Source organism: Augochlora pura, chromosome 5 (assembly GCF_028453695.1).
Source record: "Augochlora pura isolate Apur16 chromosome 5, APUR_v2.2.1, whole genome shotgun sequence".
NCBI lineage: Eukaryota > Metazoa > Arthropoda > Insecta > Hymenoptera > Halictidae > Augochlora > Augochlora pura.
In genome coordinates, this window is record NC_135776.1 from 11964627 (window position 1) to 11979538 (window position 14912).

The window sequence follows — 14912 nt, forward strand, 5'->3', positions numbered from 1 at the left end:
AGAGAGAGAGAGAGATGTTAGATCAAAGATAACGGAAGTCGGAACGAGACGGGAAGTGGTGTACCGCGGTGGTCCAGATAGGAAGGCTCGGCGGGGTTGGACAGGAAGAGAACGAGAGAAACAGGAAACGGAGGACGCTGGGGACAGATACCGAGGCAGAGAAGGGGACTCGGGGAGGCGGTGAATCGTTCGGTTGCTCGAAGAATTCTCTCAGGATGAAACTCGTTAGTCCTTTCACGGCAGACTTACGGTGACCGGCTCGCTCTCACCTAGGCCACACATCATGCCACGAAAACGGAGCGGACCGCCAGGCCAGCCAGCAAGCACGACTGTTCCCTCCCTTCCGTTCGAATTCCACTGACGACGGCCTCTTTGTCGACCGGCTGTTGGCGAATTCGCCGGACGTCACATCGACACTCCCACAACATCTCGTCGCAGCACTGCTCACGATAACGATCGTCTTGACGAGTTTATATTAATATCTGCTGCTGCAATCCTTGTTTCTGCAATCCCCACTGATATCCGCTACGATCCGAACCGATGCGTGCATCGCGCGACAATCCGGGAAAGAGATCGGAAACGTGGACACAGAGATCCGGAGATGAAATCGAACATGCCCAACGACGCGTGCGGATGTTGCGGACCGAGACAAATTGAACTTTTCGTTGGCTGGCTCCGGAAATGTTGCTACCAAATGACCGCTTTGCAGGCATTTTTTTATTTTAGCGAAACACGTTTGTTTGAAGCGAACGATATACGGGACGCATTCGATGTAGATTGTTCAGGATTTTAAGACGAGTGGATTTATGATGCGGATGTACCTTCGTAACTATTTTCGAGCTTAAAAATTCTTTCTTTTAACAGGTTGAATGCCACGGGGGTCACCGGTGACCTACACCTAACTTGGCTGTGACGCCATAACATAAGAAAGTTAGACAAAAGACAACACTTATAATTTCTTATTGTTATCATCGTTGATGTCGTGATGTGAAGAAATGGATGCAGTGTAAAACATTTGAAACATGTTTATACGTTGTAAATTATCTATTGTATATAATATTTCAACATTATATGTATCACGAAATGGAAATTTCATCGTGGCGCCGCGGACAATCCCGATAAAATTGGCGTGGCATTCAACCTGTTAACCACTTAATGCTTTTGAACGAGCAGTGCTCGCGCACGTCACACGTGCGCAAACGCATCAACCCGAGCGCTGCTCGCCCGTTTGAATTCGTCGTAGTTTGTATAAGATATGAACTCCTGGATATTGAATATTTGTTCGAACTCTCGGATATTGTTTTCTTTGTTATATATGTAGCGCCCAGTCGTGCGCACAAGAGAAAGTCTCTTCTTCGTGCAAACAACGAACGTAATTTACGACTCTCGTTCGACGAAGCAATTTTTGAGTCGACATTTTCCAGATCTTTGCAACGCATGTTTATTAGAGTCTTTTCCGAAGGTCCTCAATAGCAAACAGAGACCGTCGTAAATTAAGGGATTATCTGAAGGGCACTTGGGCCGGACGCGCATCGACTTTCGTGCACGTGGGTCCGGCACGGGTGGCCTGAAGAAAAGTCCCACGTTCGCACGGTAAAACGCATCCCCTCCAGTCACCTCGCCGTTCCGAAAACAAGCACGCCACGGGCGTAAGGAGTAGGCGGTGATACGGAAAAACGAACAGCACTGATTGGAAAATACCCAGCGCGCGGGTTGGCCAATCAGGGTTGTTTCGGAATTTTACCAGGGCAAGCACGAAGTTATAGTTTTTAAGAAACACACTTGGTTACGACGCGTCATAAGATTAACGTCGTGAAAGCACACTCTCCGTGAGGACAATACCGAGTCAGTAAGCCAGTGGAGAGATATTGTATATTTTGTATATATATATATTAGTAAAAACAGTAAACTTCACATCGCGTACGATTAATCCACCTATCTACCCACATATATTATTGTAAAACATTGCAAAACCTTTTGTAAGTATTTACGTCTAGCATTTTTACTCCTTTAAACATTTCTAAAGAATGCATTTTTTATTCTATTTTTGTACGATCTTTTATTTATGTGCGTGTATGTATATTGAGAAAATGTTTGATTTTGAAGGATTATAATGGAAAGTGACAGTGAATTGGAGGAATTTAATTTAGATAATTCAGATAGTGGATCTTCTACTTCAATTCCGAGTTCGGAAACAGAAGAGGAAAATGAAAACCAAGAAATAAATGAATGGACAGAAATAAGGTTATCTACGGATACGCCGCCGCCTTCAGCTCCCTTTGAATTTATTGGAAATTCTGCAATAGATCCCCAAATTTCATCATTTACTAACCCGATACAGTTTTTTGATTATTTTTTTTGATGATGAATTAGTTGAAAAAATTGTAGAACAAACAAATTTATTTTACGTACAAGAACAAATAACGAGACCAATGACATCTTCAAGCGCAGAGAATCAATGGTGTGTAACCCTGCCAGAGATGCGAATTTTTTTTGCTCTCATAATGTCTATGAGCATTACGTATAAACCGGAAGAAGAATTATATTGGTCCCAAAGAGTTGTCTTTCAACTCCATTTTTTGCAAAAACCATGTCTCATAGAAAATACGTGCTTATAAAAAAATATTTACATTTCACAAATAACGAGACATATGATGCAGCTACACATCCAAATCCTAAACTAAATAAAATCTGGCCGGTTTATGAAAATTTGAACAAAAAGTTTCAGGTGGCATATTTGCCAGAAAGAAATATAACGATTGACAAAAGTCTAATGCTGTATAAAGGAGCGTTGAGTTGGAAACAATACATTCCAATGAAACGCGCAAGATTTGGGATAAAGAGCTATTTCCTTTGCGAATCCAAATCAGGTTATATTTGGGCTACCATAATTTATACAGGAAAAGGAACAATTATTGACGATGAATTTGCAAATTTGCCCATTTCTTCGCAAATTGTAATGAATTTGATGAAACCCTTACTAAATAAGGGATACTGTCTGACAATCGACAATTTTTATAGTTCTGTACAATTGTCAGAACTACTTTCTTTATATCGTACTGATACATACGGCATGGTGAAATCAAATAGAAGAGTTTGCCCACGAATGTAAAAAATCCAAAGAAAGTTCATACAGGATTCTTGAAGGCATATACGAAGCAAAGAGTAATGGTTATGAGATGGAAAGACAAAAGAGAAGTGTACTTTCTCTCTACTATTCATGGAACAAATACTGTACAGGGTTTTCCAATAGGGACGGGTCGATGTTGACAGTCTGTAGCGGTCATGTTATGTTGAATGCGTCGTTGAAATCTGTTTTTTACAATTCAGTCGGTCATGCCAAATCACCATGCCAAGTTACACGATTGAGCAGCACGTCCAAATGATAAAATTATATTATCAAAATAAGTGTTCGTTAGTGCAAACGTTGCGCGCGTTACGCCCATTTTATGGTAGACGGGGTGGCCCTTCAAAGTCGACCCTCCAACGTTTGGTGACCAAATTCGAGACGACGGGTTCGGTAAATGATCAGCCAACATTCGTACGTCAACGGAATGTCAGATCGGCCGAGAACATCGCCGCTGTCCGTGAAAGTATGCAGGAGAACCCGAGGCAGTCAATTCCTCGCCGTGCACAAGAACTTGGCCTTTCGCAGTCTTCAACTTGGCGAATTTTACGTCTGGACTTAAGCCTGCACCCGTATAAGATCCAACTGACCCAGGAGCTTAAAGTTAATGACCACAAACAACGCCGTTTGTTCGCTGATTGGGCTACGAAGCGTTTGGAACAGGACCCCAATTTTGGTCGAAAAATCATCTTTAGCGACGAGGTGCATTTTTAGATGAATGGGTTCGTTAACAAGCAAAATTGCCGTAAATGGGACAATTCCAACCCACACCAGATTCACCAGGTGGCAATGCATCCACAAAAAGTTACTGTTTGGTGCGGATTTTGTGCCGACGGCGTCATAAGCCCATACTTTTTTCAAAACGACGTTGGTGAGGCTGTTACCGTCAACGGCGAGCGTTACAGATCCATGATAACCAATTTCTTGTGGCCCAAATTGAACGATATGGACGTGAACAACATGTGGTTCCAGCAAGACGGCGCTACGTGCCACACAGCGAACGACACGATAGACATTCTGCATGAACGATTTGAAGGTATGGTTATCTCTCGCGGAGGTGACGTGAATTGGCCACCAAGATCCTGCGATTTGACCCTTCTAGACTTCTTCTTGTGGGGTTTTCTGAAGTCGCAGGTCTATACCGGTAAGCCACAATCAACCCGCGCTCTCAAAGCCAACATAGTTCAGGCCATCGCTGAAATTCAGCCGGAGTTATGCGGCAGAGTTATTGATAATTGGTCCTCTCGGATGCGTGCCACCGTGCGAAGCCGCGGGGGACTTTTGATTGATGTCATATTCCATATGTAATGGCATACACGTGCCTCTCAAATAAAAGAAAATTCGTTAATACCTCATACACAGCCTGTTTTTTCCATTTCAAAATCGACCCGTCCTTATTGGAAAACCCTGTAGAAATAGAAAAGAGAAACAAAAAAGTTTCAAAGCCAAAAGTTGCAATCGATTACAATTTTACATCGAGCCGATTAACATCTTTCCAATTATCCACTTCCTCGAAAACGGGGGAAAAATATTATAAAAAAATGTTTTTTCATCTTGTAGAACAGGCTCTATGGAATTCTTATGTGTTATATAAAAAAACTGGAGGTTCTATGACACATCTGGAATGTAGAATGAAACTAATAGATGAATATGTAGAGAATTATCATTCACCGAATTTTTCTTCAAAAGGTGGACGCCCTAGTAAGACTCCAAACCCAATGCGATTAACAGAACGTCATTTTATAAAATCAATTTCTCAAACTAAAAATAAAACCAGGCCAACAAAAAGATGTGTGATCTGCTGTACTAAACGGGACAATACAGGGAAACGCGTCCGGAGGGAAAGTCGATATTGGTGTGAAAATTGTGGAGTCGGCTTATGTTTGGAGCCATGTTTTGAAATTTATCATAATGAAGCAATCAATTAATTTTTTACGCTGTTTTTTCTTATTATAATTTATATTAGTATACTTTTTGCCATCTTCTTTTCCATTCCTTCTCTTTTTCCTACACTTTTTATTTCCTCCGTTTTCTCCTCTCTCTCCCTCTCCCTCCCTCCTTTTTCCTTCCAAAAATCCCCTTTCTCTTTCCCTCCCCTTATATCCCCTTTCATCCATCTCTCGCCCACTCTCGCCTCTCTTCCTTTCCATTCCCTTAACTCGTCTTTGCTCTCATCCCATACCCATAATTTCTCCTCTATCCATATTTTCATGTATCCTATTCTAACTTTCTTTCCTTCCCTCCTATTTCTTTCTGCTTCCCTCTTTATCAACCATTCTATCCTTCTCTCTTTAACTGTCAAATCGTCCATTATCCATTCCCTTCTATCCCTCAGCTTCGCCTTTCTCTTCATCACCTCTACCTTCTCCTCTACACTCTTGAACCTCACCCAAACCACCTCTCTCCCCTCCTTATCTTTTTTCCCCATTCTTCTCAGCCCGTCCACTCTCGCTATCACCCCGGTTGCCTTCAGTATCTCTTCTATTTCTTTTCTAGCCCCCTCTATTCCCTCCTCTTTTACTTCCACCCCTTTTATAATTATATTTCTCTTCCTCTCTTCCCTCTTTCTCTTTTCTTCTTCTAGTTCTAATCCCTTCATCCTTTCCTCTAATTCCTTCATCTCTTCCTTTCTCCTTCTTTCCACCTGCTCTATCTTTTCTCTTTCGTCCTTTTTCCCTACTTCTTCCTCTTTCTCCTCCTTTTCCCTACCCTTCTCAATATCCTCAATCCTCTTCTCCATTCTGTCCACTCTCTTTCTCATTTCCTCCATCCATTCCCTCATCTCTTCCCTACCTTCCTTCACCTCCCTTAATTCCCTTTTCACTTCCTTAAAACCTTCCCTCATCTCCCTTAATATCTTATCCAACCCTCCTTCTTCCTCTCTTTCCGGCGACCTTTGTACCTTTTGGCTTTTTCTAAATATTTCCGCCTCTATTTCCTCCGTCTCTTTTCTCTTCTCTCCCCTCTTAAAAGCCTCCAACAGAGGTACGCTGTTCGATCTTTCTCTCATCATTCTCTCCGCCATTTTCGGTCTTCCTACCTTCCTCTTCTCCTCCCCTTTCCCCTCTTTCTCCTGTCCCTTCTCCCTCACATTCTCTACCACCTTCTTATCTCCCTCCATTTCTTCTTTTTCCTATCTATCCCTCTTTTCCCTTTTCAATTTTTCCCGCGTCCCCGCTTGATCTCTTTCTCCGACTTTCTTCCTTTCGCCACTTGGCGTCGCTGCCTCTGCCACCGTCTCTATCTCTCGCCTAACCTCCAAATCCCTCCCACCTACCTTCCTTTCTATCTCTTTTCCCTTGCTCCTGCCCTTTTCCCTCTTTCACCTAGCTCCACTTGCCCTTTCCCTACTCCTTCTGCTACCTCTCTCTCCGCTGTAACACTCCCTATCTTCAAAAATCTCCTCTCCCTGACCACACCTTTCACTCACACGTCACTAACCTCACTACCGGAAACGGAAGTCCTCCTATAATTTATATTAGTAATATTTAGTATAATTATTTTTTATTTAATAATTATTTTAATTTGTATATAATATGTACATTTGAAATATAGAATAAAAAAACCTGATGTTTTTAGTTACATTTTTGCGAAAATAACCCGAGCGTCAAGTGGTTAAGGGTGGTAATCGTTACACCTGGCACCATAAACAGGACGAGGTAACAAATTCGAAACAGGACATCGGACCTCTAGACTTTCTTCTGACATTCAATAGCTACTTAACGCATCATAGCCCCCTTGGAAAACGTGGAGTGCCCCACGCATGACCAGCTAATTTGAGAAAAACCCTAGCCACCGGCCCATCGAAACCTTCACAAATTAAAGGGCGGTACTCGGTGCTTCCAAGTCCAGTATTGGTTGATGGGCGCTTTCTTCGCGCCGAAAATCCAAATGCAGTGAGGATTTTTAGTTTACATGGAACGTGAGAAAAGACGAATTAAAATAGATCACACACGAATTTCAAGGAGACATCATCGGTGAATTCCTTCGGGAAAATCAAGTGTAGTACAAGGATCCTGCCGACCATTTGTTGGCGGTCAGTGTACGCGACTCTTGCCGGCCATTTCTTGACTGCCACCGTGCAACGCTTTTGCCGGTCATCGTTGACGACCAGCCCGTCGGTTGTAGTACTGTATTTAAGTAAGTTATTTAATAAAATTATAAGTTATACATTTTCAATATCCGAGCGTATTAGTCGAACCACCGCCAGTAAATAATGCCAGCGTTCGAAACACAGACTGCTGAAATTTATGGAAGATGTCGGTATCCTTTTCAAATCAAAAATTAAAGGCGTAAGAAATAATAATTGCACGTGAAAAATTGCGTGGTTTCATGAAACGAATATGATATTAGGTTGTGCATATGATTTTCTTTGTATGTGAACGTTTGTCTTCCTGTTTTCTTTATATGAATTGCGATGCGAGCACTACGGTATCGACGCGTGGGTGGTTTCTCCACCCTTCCGGGGTTGTAAGGCCCGGATTGAACCGTTGAAAGACGCGTGATGCCGGTGTCGCCGATATACTACCCGCCAAATTAATATTGGGTAACGGATTCAAATGGTAGAGCAGTGGTTGCGCGTTCTATGTTGTTTCTTTCCTCGACTGCTGGAGGTAGAACTATATCTCGGCTGCTGGAGATTTTGAACGAACAAATGTGGACCTCGACTGCTGGAGGTTGTGTATATCTCGACCGTTGGAAATTTTGCAGAGTCCCTTGATGTGGACTGGTTGTATCGTGGTTGCAGACTGAAGTTGAAGTCAAGACGAATCGTTCGACTCTATCGTCGTCGAACTAGGATCCGTTGGGGGGGGGGGGGGGGTGCCTTTTTTGGGGGTTCCGCAAGAACTTGCAATTCGGTATGTAAGAAGGGCACTGATTGGGTTTTACCTACTGCTGCATAGTGCCAATCAGTACCTTCGTTGACTTGGTGACACCCTCTTGTCGCGTGCGAAGATGTTTGTATGTATGTGAATTATGGCGTTAAAAGTGCTACGGGAAATCGTCCAGGTCAGCCTTCGACGGTTACGGTACCGTCGCGTACTCGAGTAGTGTGACCCTTCTTATTACCCGGTTTACGGCACTTCCCAGCTATGGGCTTCAAAAATGCTATTAAGAAGTTCTCTTGGAAATCTTAACTTTATGACACGTAATGGTTATTGAGGAAGACGGAAATTAAATTAGCATGCTTCTGGTCGCCTGATGTAAAAAGGGCCTACTTCTCAAAAATAACCTTCCTCGCGACCATAAACCCCATGTGTCATAAACCCCATCGGTAGAAACTCCAGGCGATTGTTCCTTCGGGACGGAACATTATGCTTTCGTTTTTTCGCATAACCTCGTTTATAGTTATATCGTCTATTGACTAGAGACACGTTTTAACACAGAAGATTGTGTCAAAAATGTTCCATGCTGTTATTTATTTTGAATTTCGTAAGGATACGAATGCAACCGATGTTCGTGTAATTTTTTTGTACGAGTATAAACTTGGTAATAAATATAAACGAGGCATTTGGCGAGAATACTGTTAACAATTTGAAGAATGCAGCTGTTGCGCGGCGCGTTACAGCGTCGACCGTAGTTGATGACGATTAAATAACGCGCCTACCTCGCGATAAATTAATATGTTGAGGATATATTTGAGGGTGAACTGAGATGGAACAAGGTGCCGTATTTAAACAAGGTTTAATAATAAAGAGACGAACAACTTATCACAAACTATAACACTATTTACAAAATGTCGGTTGTCGGACTAGATGAGAAGTTACCGAGTGCAAGGTGGAAAGTGATGTAGGTACGCTTCTCATCCTCCGATTACGTCTTCGTATGTAAATGGCGTGGGTGGAGTTAGTATTTCATTGGCTACTTAAATTATGTTAAAACCAATGAATATTAGAAAGATGGCCAAGAAGAGGGGACAGCAGAAATCTGGGAATTCCTAGATTTTCTTTCTCCTTAGCGTCGTTGTCGCTGGCCGTACTCCTGCTCATGGCCACATCTGGTATCGGTTGTCGAGGGCCCGAGAGCTTCGACGCGGTATTATAAAGAATCTACCTAGGGGTCGTCATAAACTTAATTACATAGGCCGTTCGCGACGCGACAGCAGCGTTGATTTAACGAATTTTGATTTGCGAAATTTTCCTTAAAAATTAGCCGCGTGGAAGATCCTAAATGTCTGTGAAAAACGATGCCCCGAAAGCATCGATTGAAACGAATCGAACTGTGTTTAAGAAAGCTTTCGGTTCTGTTTCTGGTAAAACCGCCGCTCCTTTATGTTGTTGGAGAAATTAATCTGTACAGTAACTGAATTTCCTTCACGAGCCCTTAGAAGGGCTTGCCGTTTATTGGTTCCCTGGACTGGAATACAAGTTTGTGTCGATCCAGCTATCCACAGGGATCCGACCAGCGACGACGGAATTGTACCTTTGGTCCTGGCCTTTTTAGCGGCTGCCCTGGCGTAGGTCAGTTCCTTTGGCGCCTAATGACAAACGCGAATAAGAAATTATTACTGGATTATTGCTTCTCAGAATCGTTCCTTTGTTTCCTCACGATCCTCGCAACGAATGCTCGTGCGATCGGAGGGGGAACGTCACACTTCACTGCGTAGCGCAGGGGGATTAGTGGAGTGTATTTACATCGACGATTCCCGTTAGATGGAATACGCCGGTGGCAGGCGCACAGATTATATCCTTGATTTTCTTCTGCAACAATTGAGCTGTGCAGGCTCCAATCAAGGTGCAATCGGTGTCGCTGCAGGAGTAGATCGTTGTTTTACCTCGAAGTGCAGTTCGGTGGAGGTTGTAAGGCTCCACTGGTGCCGTCCGAGGTGGAGGCCTCTGCGTAGATTTCCACCTTCACCGTGGCAGTGCTCCACTCAAGTCAGTGCCGACGATATCTGAAGGTGGATCCGACTCGTGTGCCCGCGGCTTCCAGGTGGGTGTCGCTCGAGGGCGAGGCACGACCTTCACAGTGACAGTGTTCCAATCAAGTCAACGACAACGGTATCTCTGAAGATGGTGCCGGACGCGTCGACGGAGTTATTCCTACGGCCTTATCAATGTCGACGTTTCACTATCGTCCTCTGGGTGGATTTCCAACTTCACCGTGACAGTGCTCCACTCAAGTCAGTGCCGACGTTAACTGTGAAGGTGGATCCAACCGGTGACGACGGAGTTGTACGTAGGTACGTTCTCAACGTCGTCACGCTAGCTATATCAACCGTATCTGCGCAGGACGCCGACAACTGGTCCGAATCACTCCACATACGGCGATGCAGCGAATCACTCCTTTAACACTTTCTGTCCACCTGGTCTTGAACCGCGGTAAGACAGCCGGACGAGGGCGATTCCGTTCTCGCGGCCTGATTAGGTTCTAATCGGCGGCACACGGTTACATCCTTCTCGTTCCGGCGGGTTTTCCACCGTCTTGTTCCGCTTACGAGACCAGGATTTCCTTCAAAGAATCTGCCTAGCTTTTATCACGGTAGTAATGTGCACTCCGGACAAGCTGGCTCTCAAAATTCTCAAATTCGAATCAGTCTCCTTTGGAAAGCTTTATCGAGAGACTTAGACTTCGGAATTCGGCAGCAATGAGTGCTCCGCTCGAAATTGCTCTCTAATCAGCTTTTCCAAATGATGAAGAAGGTGATCGTTAGACTATTCTTTCGACCTTCTCAGGCGACTGTCTGTACTCGAATCTTTTGCAGTCAGCTGTACGAATGCCGAGCTATCCTGATTAGCCGGCACGCGGCGCTGACTGCTACGTATGTCTATCTCGCTTGTTCTAATATCGTTGCTCTCTCTCCCTCTCTCTCTCTCTCTCTCTCTCTCTCTCTCTCTCTCTCTCTCTCGTGGCGGTATATTCTCACCGCTCGCGTTTTAAATTTATGAACGTGTTCTACCGGACTTGACTTTCACCGGGCAACACTTCGTGAATTTTAACCGAAATCGGGCATTTCAGCACAGTTTTTCTATCTCCTATTATTAGCTCGCGTCGCCCCCTTGAAAGGCACCGCCCGGGGGTCACGCGGCACAATAGGCATAGAAACTCCGTTAACCTCCGCTAACGGCTACAATTTAAACAAACTGTATCTACAAGAGAACTTGCTACCGGAATGGAAGTTAACCATATAAAACAATATTGCGACACCTTTCTGAAATTGGTATAGTGAACAAAATGGATAAATGGCTGCCCCGCGAACTAACAGAGCTAAGTAAGCTGAATCCTTTGAGCGTATGCTCATCGTTTCTAACCCGATCACATCGAGAGCCATTTTGCGATCGGATTATTACTCGCAATGAAAAATGGGTTGTTTGCGAAAATAGAAAAAGTGTGCTTGATGTTTGAAAAAACAGTTTACAGTTTACAGTCTATAGTTAACAATTCATAGTGTAATCTGTGCCGTTTTACATACGTGGATTACAAGTTTTGGATTACAACATTTACAAGTGAATGGGTGAGTTTTTCATTTATAATACTTGTGACATTTTTCAAATTAATAGGAAATTCATAAAATCCTTGTTCTATACTTCGAACGTGGCTCAAAGCCGTCGCCCCCCGGAGTGAGGTAGGCTTCAGCCCGCTGAATCGCGCGCGTAGCAGCAGGTTGAATCTCGCGCGCGCACCTTTCATTCGCAACTGTTTTTTTCATTAATAATTCGTTAACAAACCCGCGAATTGTATTTCAGCAAAGGAAAAGGTTACTTGAAATGGCATCAGGAGCCCCTCATTTCCCGGCGTATGTATAATTTGGGTACAATCTGTATATAGAAACAGGGACGGTCTTTGATAGCTTCCTCAGGAAAGAAAACCATCTGTTGCTGAGTGTTGGACGTGGTCGCCACACGCATATTGTAGAATCGTAAAAAAGCGAGCGTTAGATTATAAGGACAATGTGGCTTTTGAAAAAATATAGGGACCAAGAGGCGCGACAGTTCGAACAACGAAGATCACCTAACGGTTTTTGTCTATTGAAAGGCAGAGTTATTCATAAAGTCGAAGGGTGAAGAAGCCTAAGAATTGTCGAGTAGTCGTGTTCTCAGTTTCGATATTTTTCTGTTAATTATCCACTTAATAATTGCCATTATTATATGAATTATACATCTAAAGCCTTTAGATATACTTAAGCAGTATGACTCATTAGTATCCTGCATGTATATTTTTAATTGCATTGAAACACAAACCCTTAAATATCTCAATGTAAGTATAAATGGATTTAGGCCACTTTCAAAATAAACGGCTCATGTATTATTTATATGAAAAAGAAAGAGCTGCGTGATGTCCGCGCGTCAGTAAATCAGCGCGCGCTACTTCAACAGTCGGCAACTGTAAAGTCAGTTGCCCACGTTGCTCGAAATGCAGTTTTCGCCACGAAATCTGAAGAGCGCGATCGCGCTGCTTGGGACTGAAACGAATAAAGCTCGATTTGGAAGCGGAATTAACGACGTGGGAGGAGATTGAGGGCGCCTTACCTACTTTTTTTCCGCGGCGAGGTACAATTAACCGGGTGGTGGAGGCTCCACGGCGGCCGCGATTCCGCAGCTTGCATCGTTAGCTCCAGACAATGGTGTTCGCTGGACTTGCGGGCGCGGGCGTATATTACGGGCCAACTCAAACATAATATCCCGAAAAGCACTCGTAACTCCATTTCGCGCTGGGCCGCAGGGATGCTCGTACATCGCTCGCCCGGTCCGCGGCGCCCGACTCTCCGATTCTCGGTTGCCGGCCGTTTGGCCGCAGTTTGACAGGTGTTTAATATTACTTGAAAGTTTTCCGCTGGCCCGATACTCTTGTCCGTGACGAATGCGCCCGGCTCGACTACGCGCGCACACCACTTTCTCGTGCCAGGGAAAAGTGGCGCCGTTTGACCGCGGCACCGCCGGAATATTTTCGGAACATGCATCACCGGTGACCCGGGCTTTTCGCCTGACCGATTTAAGTCCGGTTTTTAGTCAGCAGCGCGCGTAGCCCCGTCGCGTTCTCCTTTGATCGTTGATTAATCGGCGATTTATGTTGCGTTGCTGCCACAGAAAACTCGCTGCCCAGCGTTCCGCTAATACCCGGCGCCTACTGGCGCACTATTCCAACTACCGCATTTTCAGCCGCCTGTGTTCCACCGGGCCGTTTCATCCGATCACCGAATTTTTCGGCACGGCAAACTCCTCGTTCGACCGACCTTTTCCGGCGTAATCTTTCTGCAAATGTTTTTAGCTCGTTTGGGACAGATTTTTACTAGGCCGCTTGGAACGCTACATTGTTCCATGGTTGCCATGGAGGAATGAACATGGATGAGATAAATGTTACAAGCCGAGGGCCAGCGTGTACACGTGGTTGGATGTATCGATGCGACTTTCTTTTGGAAATTGGCGAGGAATACGCGGACTGTCCGCTGCTTGTTTCATCACCGGGACGCCAATAGTAGGATAGAGTTTCATCAACTAATTAGTGTTTGTTTCATCTCTAGGGCGTCGCTAGGAGGAAATGCGTGGCCTGGCCGGTGCTTGTTTCCTGACTCGGATCGCCACTAGGTTCAGGGATAATGTTTCGCAAACTAGCCGATGCTTGTTTCAACACGGGGGCGTCGCTAGGTTTCAAGGTAAATGATTCGTGGACTGGCCGGTGCTCATTCCGTCACCGGGTCGCCACTAGTAGGAATGCCTGGACCAGTCGACGCTCGTTTCATCGCCAGGTCGCCACTAGGAGAATAGTCGTGGACTGGCCGATACTCGTTTTGTCACTTGGTCGCCACTAAAGAGTAGGTAGGGTTTCGTGGACTTGCCGATGCTTATTTGATCGCCGGGTCGCCACTAGACAGGAAGTCGGTGTATTGTTTGGAATCGAAGAGCTTGGTAACTTTTCAAGAGATATTAACCAGTTAACTGTGGCGATCTCTTTGCTAAGCGCCCGCCACTGTGTGTTGCGATAATCAAGCGATGACGAAGGAATTCAGTTGTTTGTTTCATTTCGTCTTGACCTCTAAAGTTTACGAATATAATTTAGTTTTCGCCATAATTACAATTGTAAATATCAAATTGTAACAAAATCTTACGCATAACGGATATAATTGTCATGACACAAAATTCTGCCACATCTCCATAACGGATATAGTCGTTAACCCTTTCGCTACGGCAAATCAGTCCGCCGTTGCGCCACTCCTGAACGGGTCCTCCCACCGAAAGTGTACACATTGCTTTCCAAATCAATTCTCAATCTATCCAAGTTGCACGCCAGTTGCAATTCTTTTGATGCCATTTTGTGATCGGCACAACCAAAACACTGTAACCGGGTCTAGTTTTTACGCGAGGAGAAACATACGTTAATTTAAATAAACCGACATGCCCGGTTATTGTTCGCGTCGGCTTGTCAAGTAAGGTTCGTGTCGCTGGATGCAAGGATCTGCCACGGGTTAGTGAATGAGTCTGATTTGCCTAAATAATGCTTTCATTGAGAAAATGAGAGAACGAAAGCACGCGGAATGCTGACTTCTCGGCGAAATACGAACCATCCGCGGGAGAACGGTGTTTACAAATTTACGGCAAGGACAGTACTTCGATACGGCGCGGTGTTTGCGCAATACGTCGCAGTTATGCTTGCGGGGCGTACAACTTTTACACTGAAATGACGGCGAACGGACGAGGTGCGTGCAGGGCACGCCTCTCCGCGTCTGGAAGCAACAACGCTATTTTAAAGAACGAAGATGCTAGCCTGATAACCTGGCTTTCTGATGTCGCGACGCACAGTGGTCGAAAAGCCCGAAATCATGGTCAAAACCCTAAAAATCGAAGTT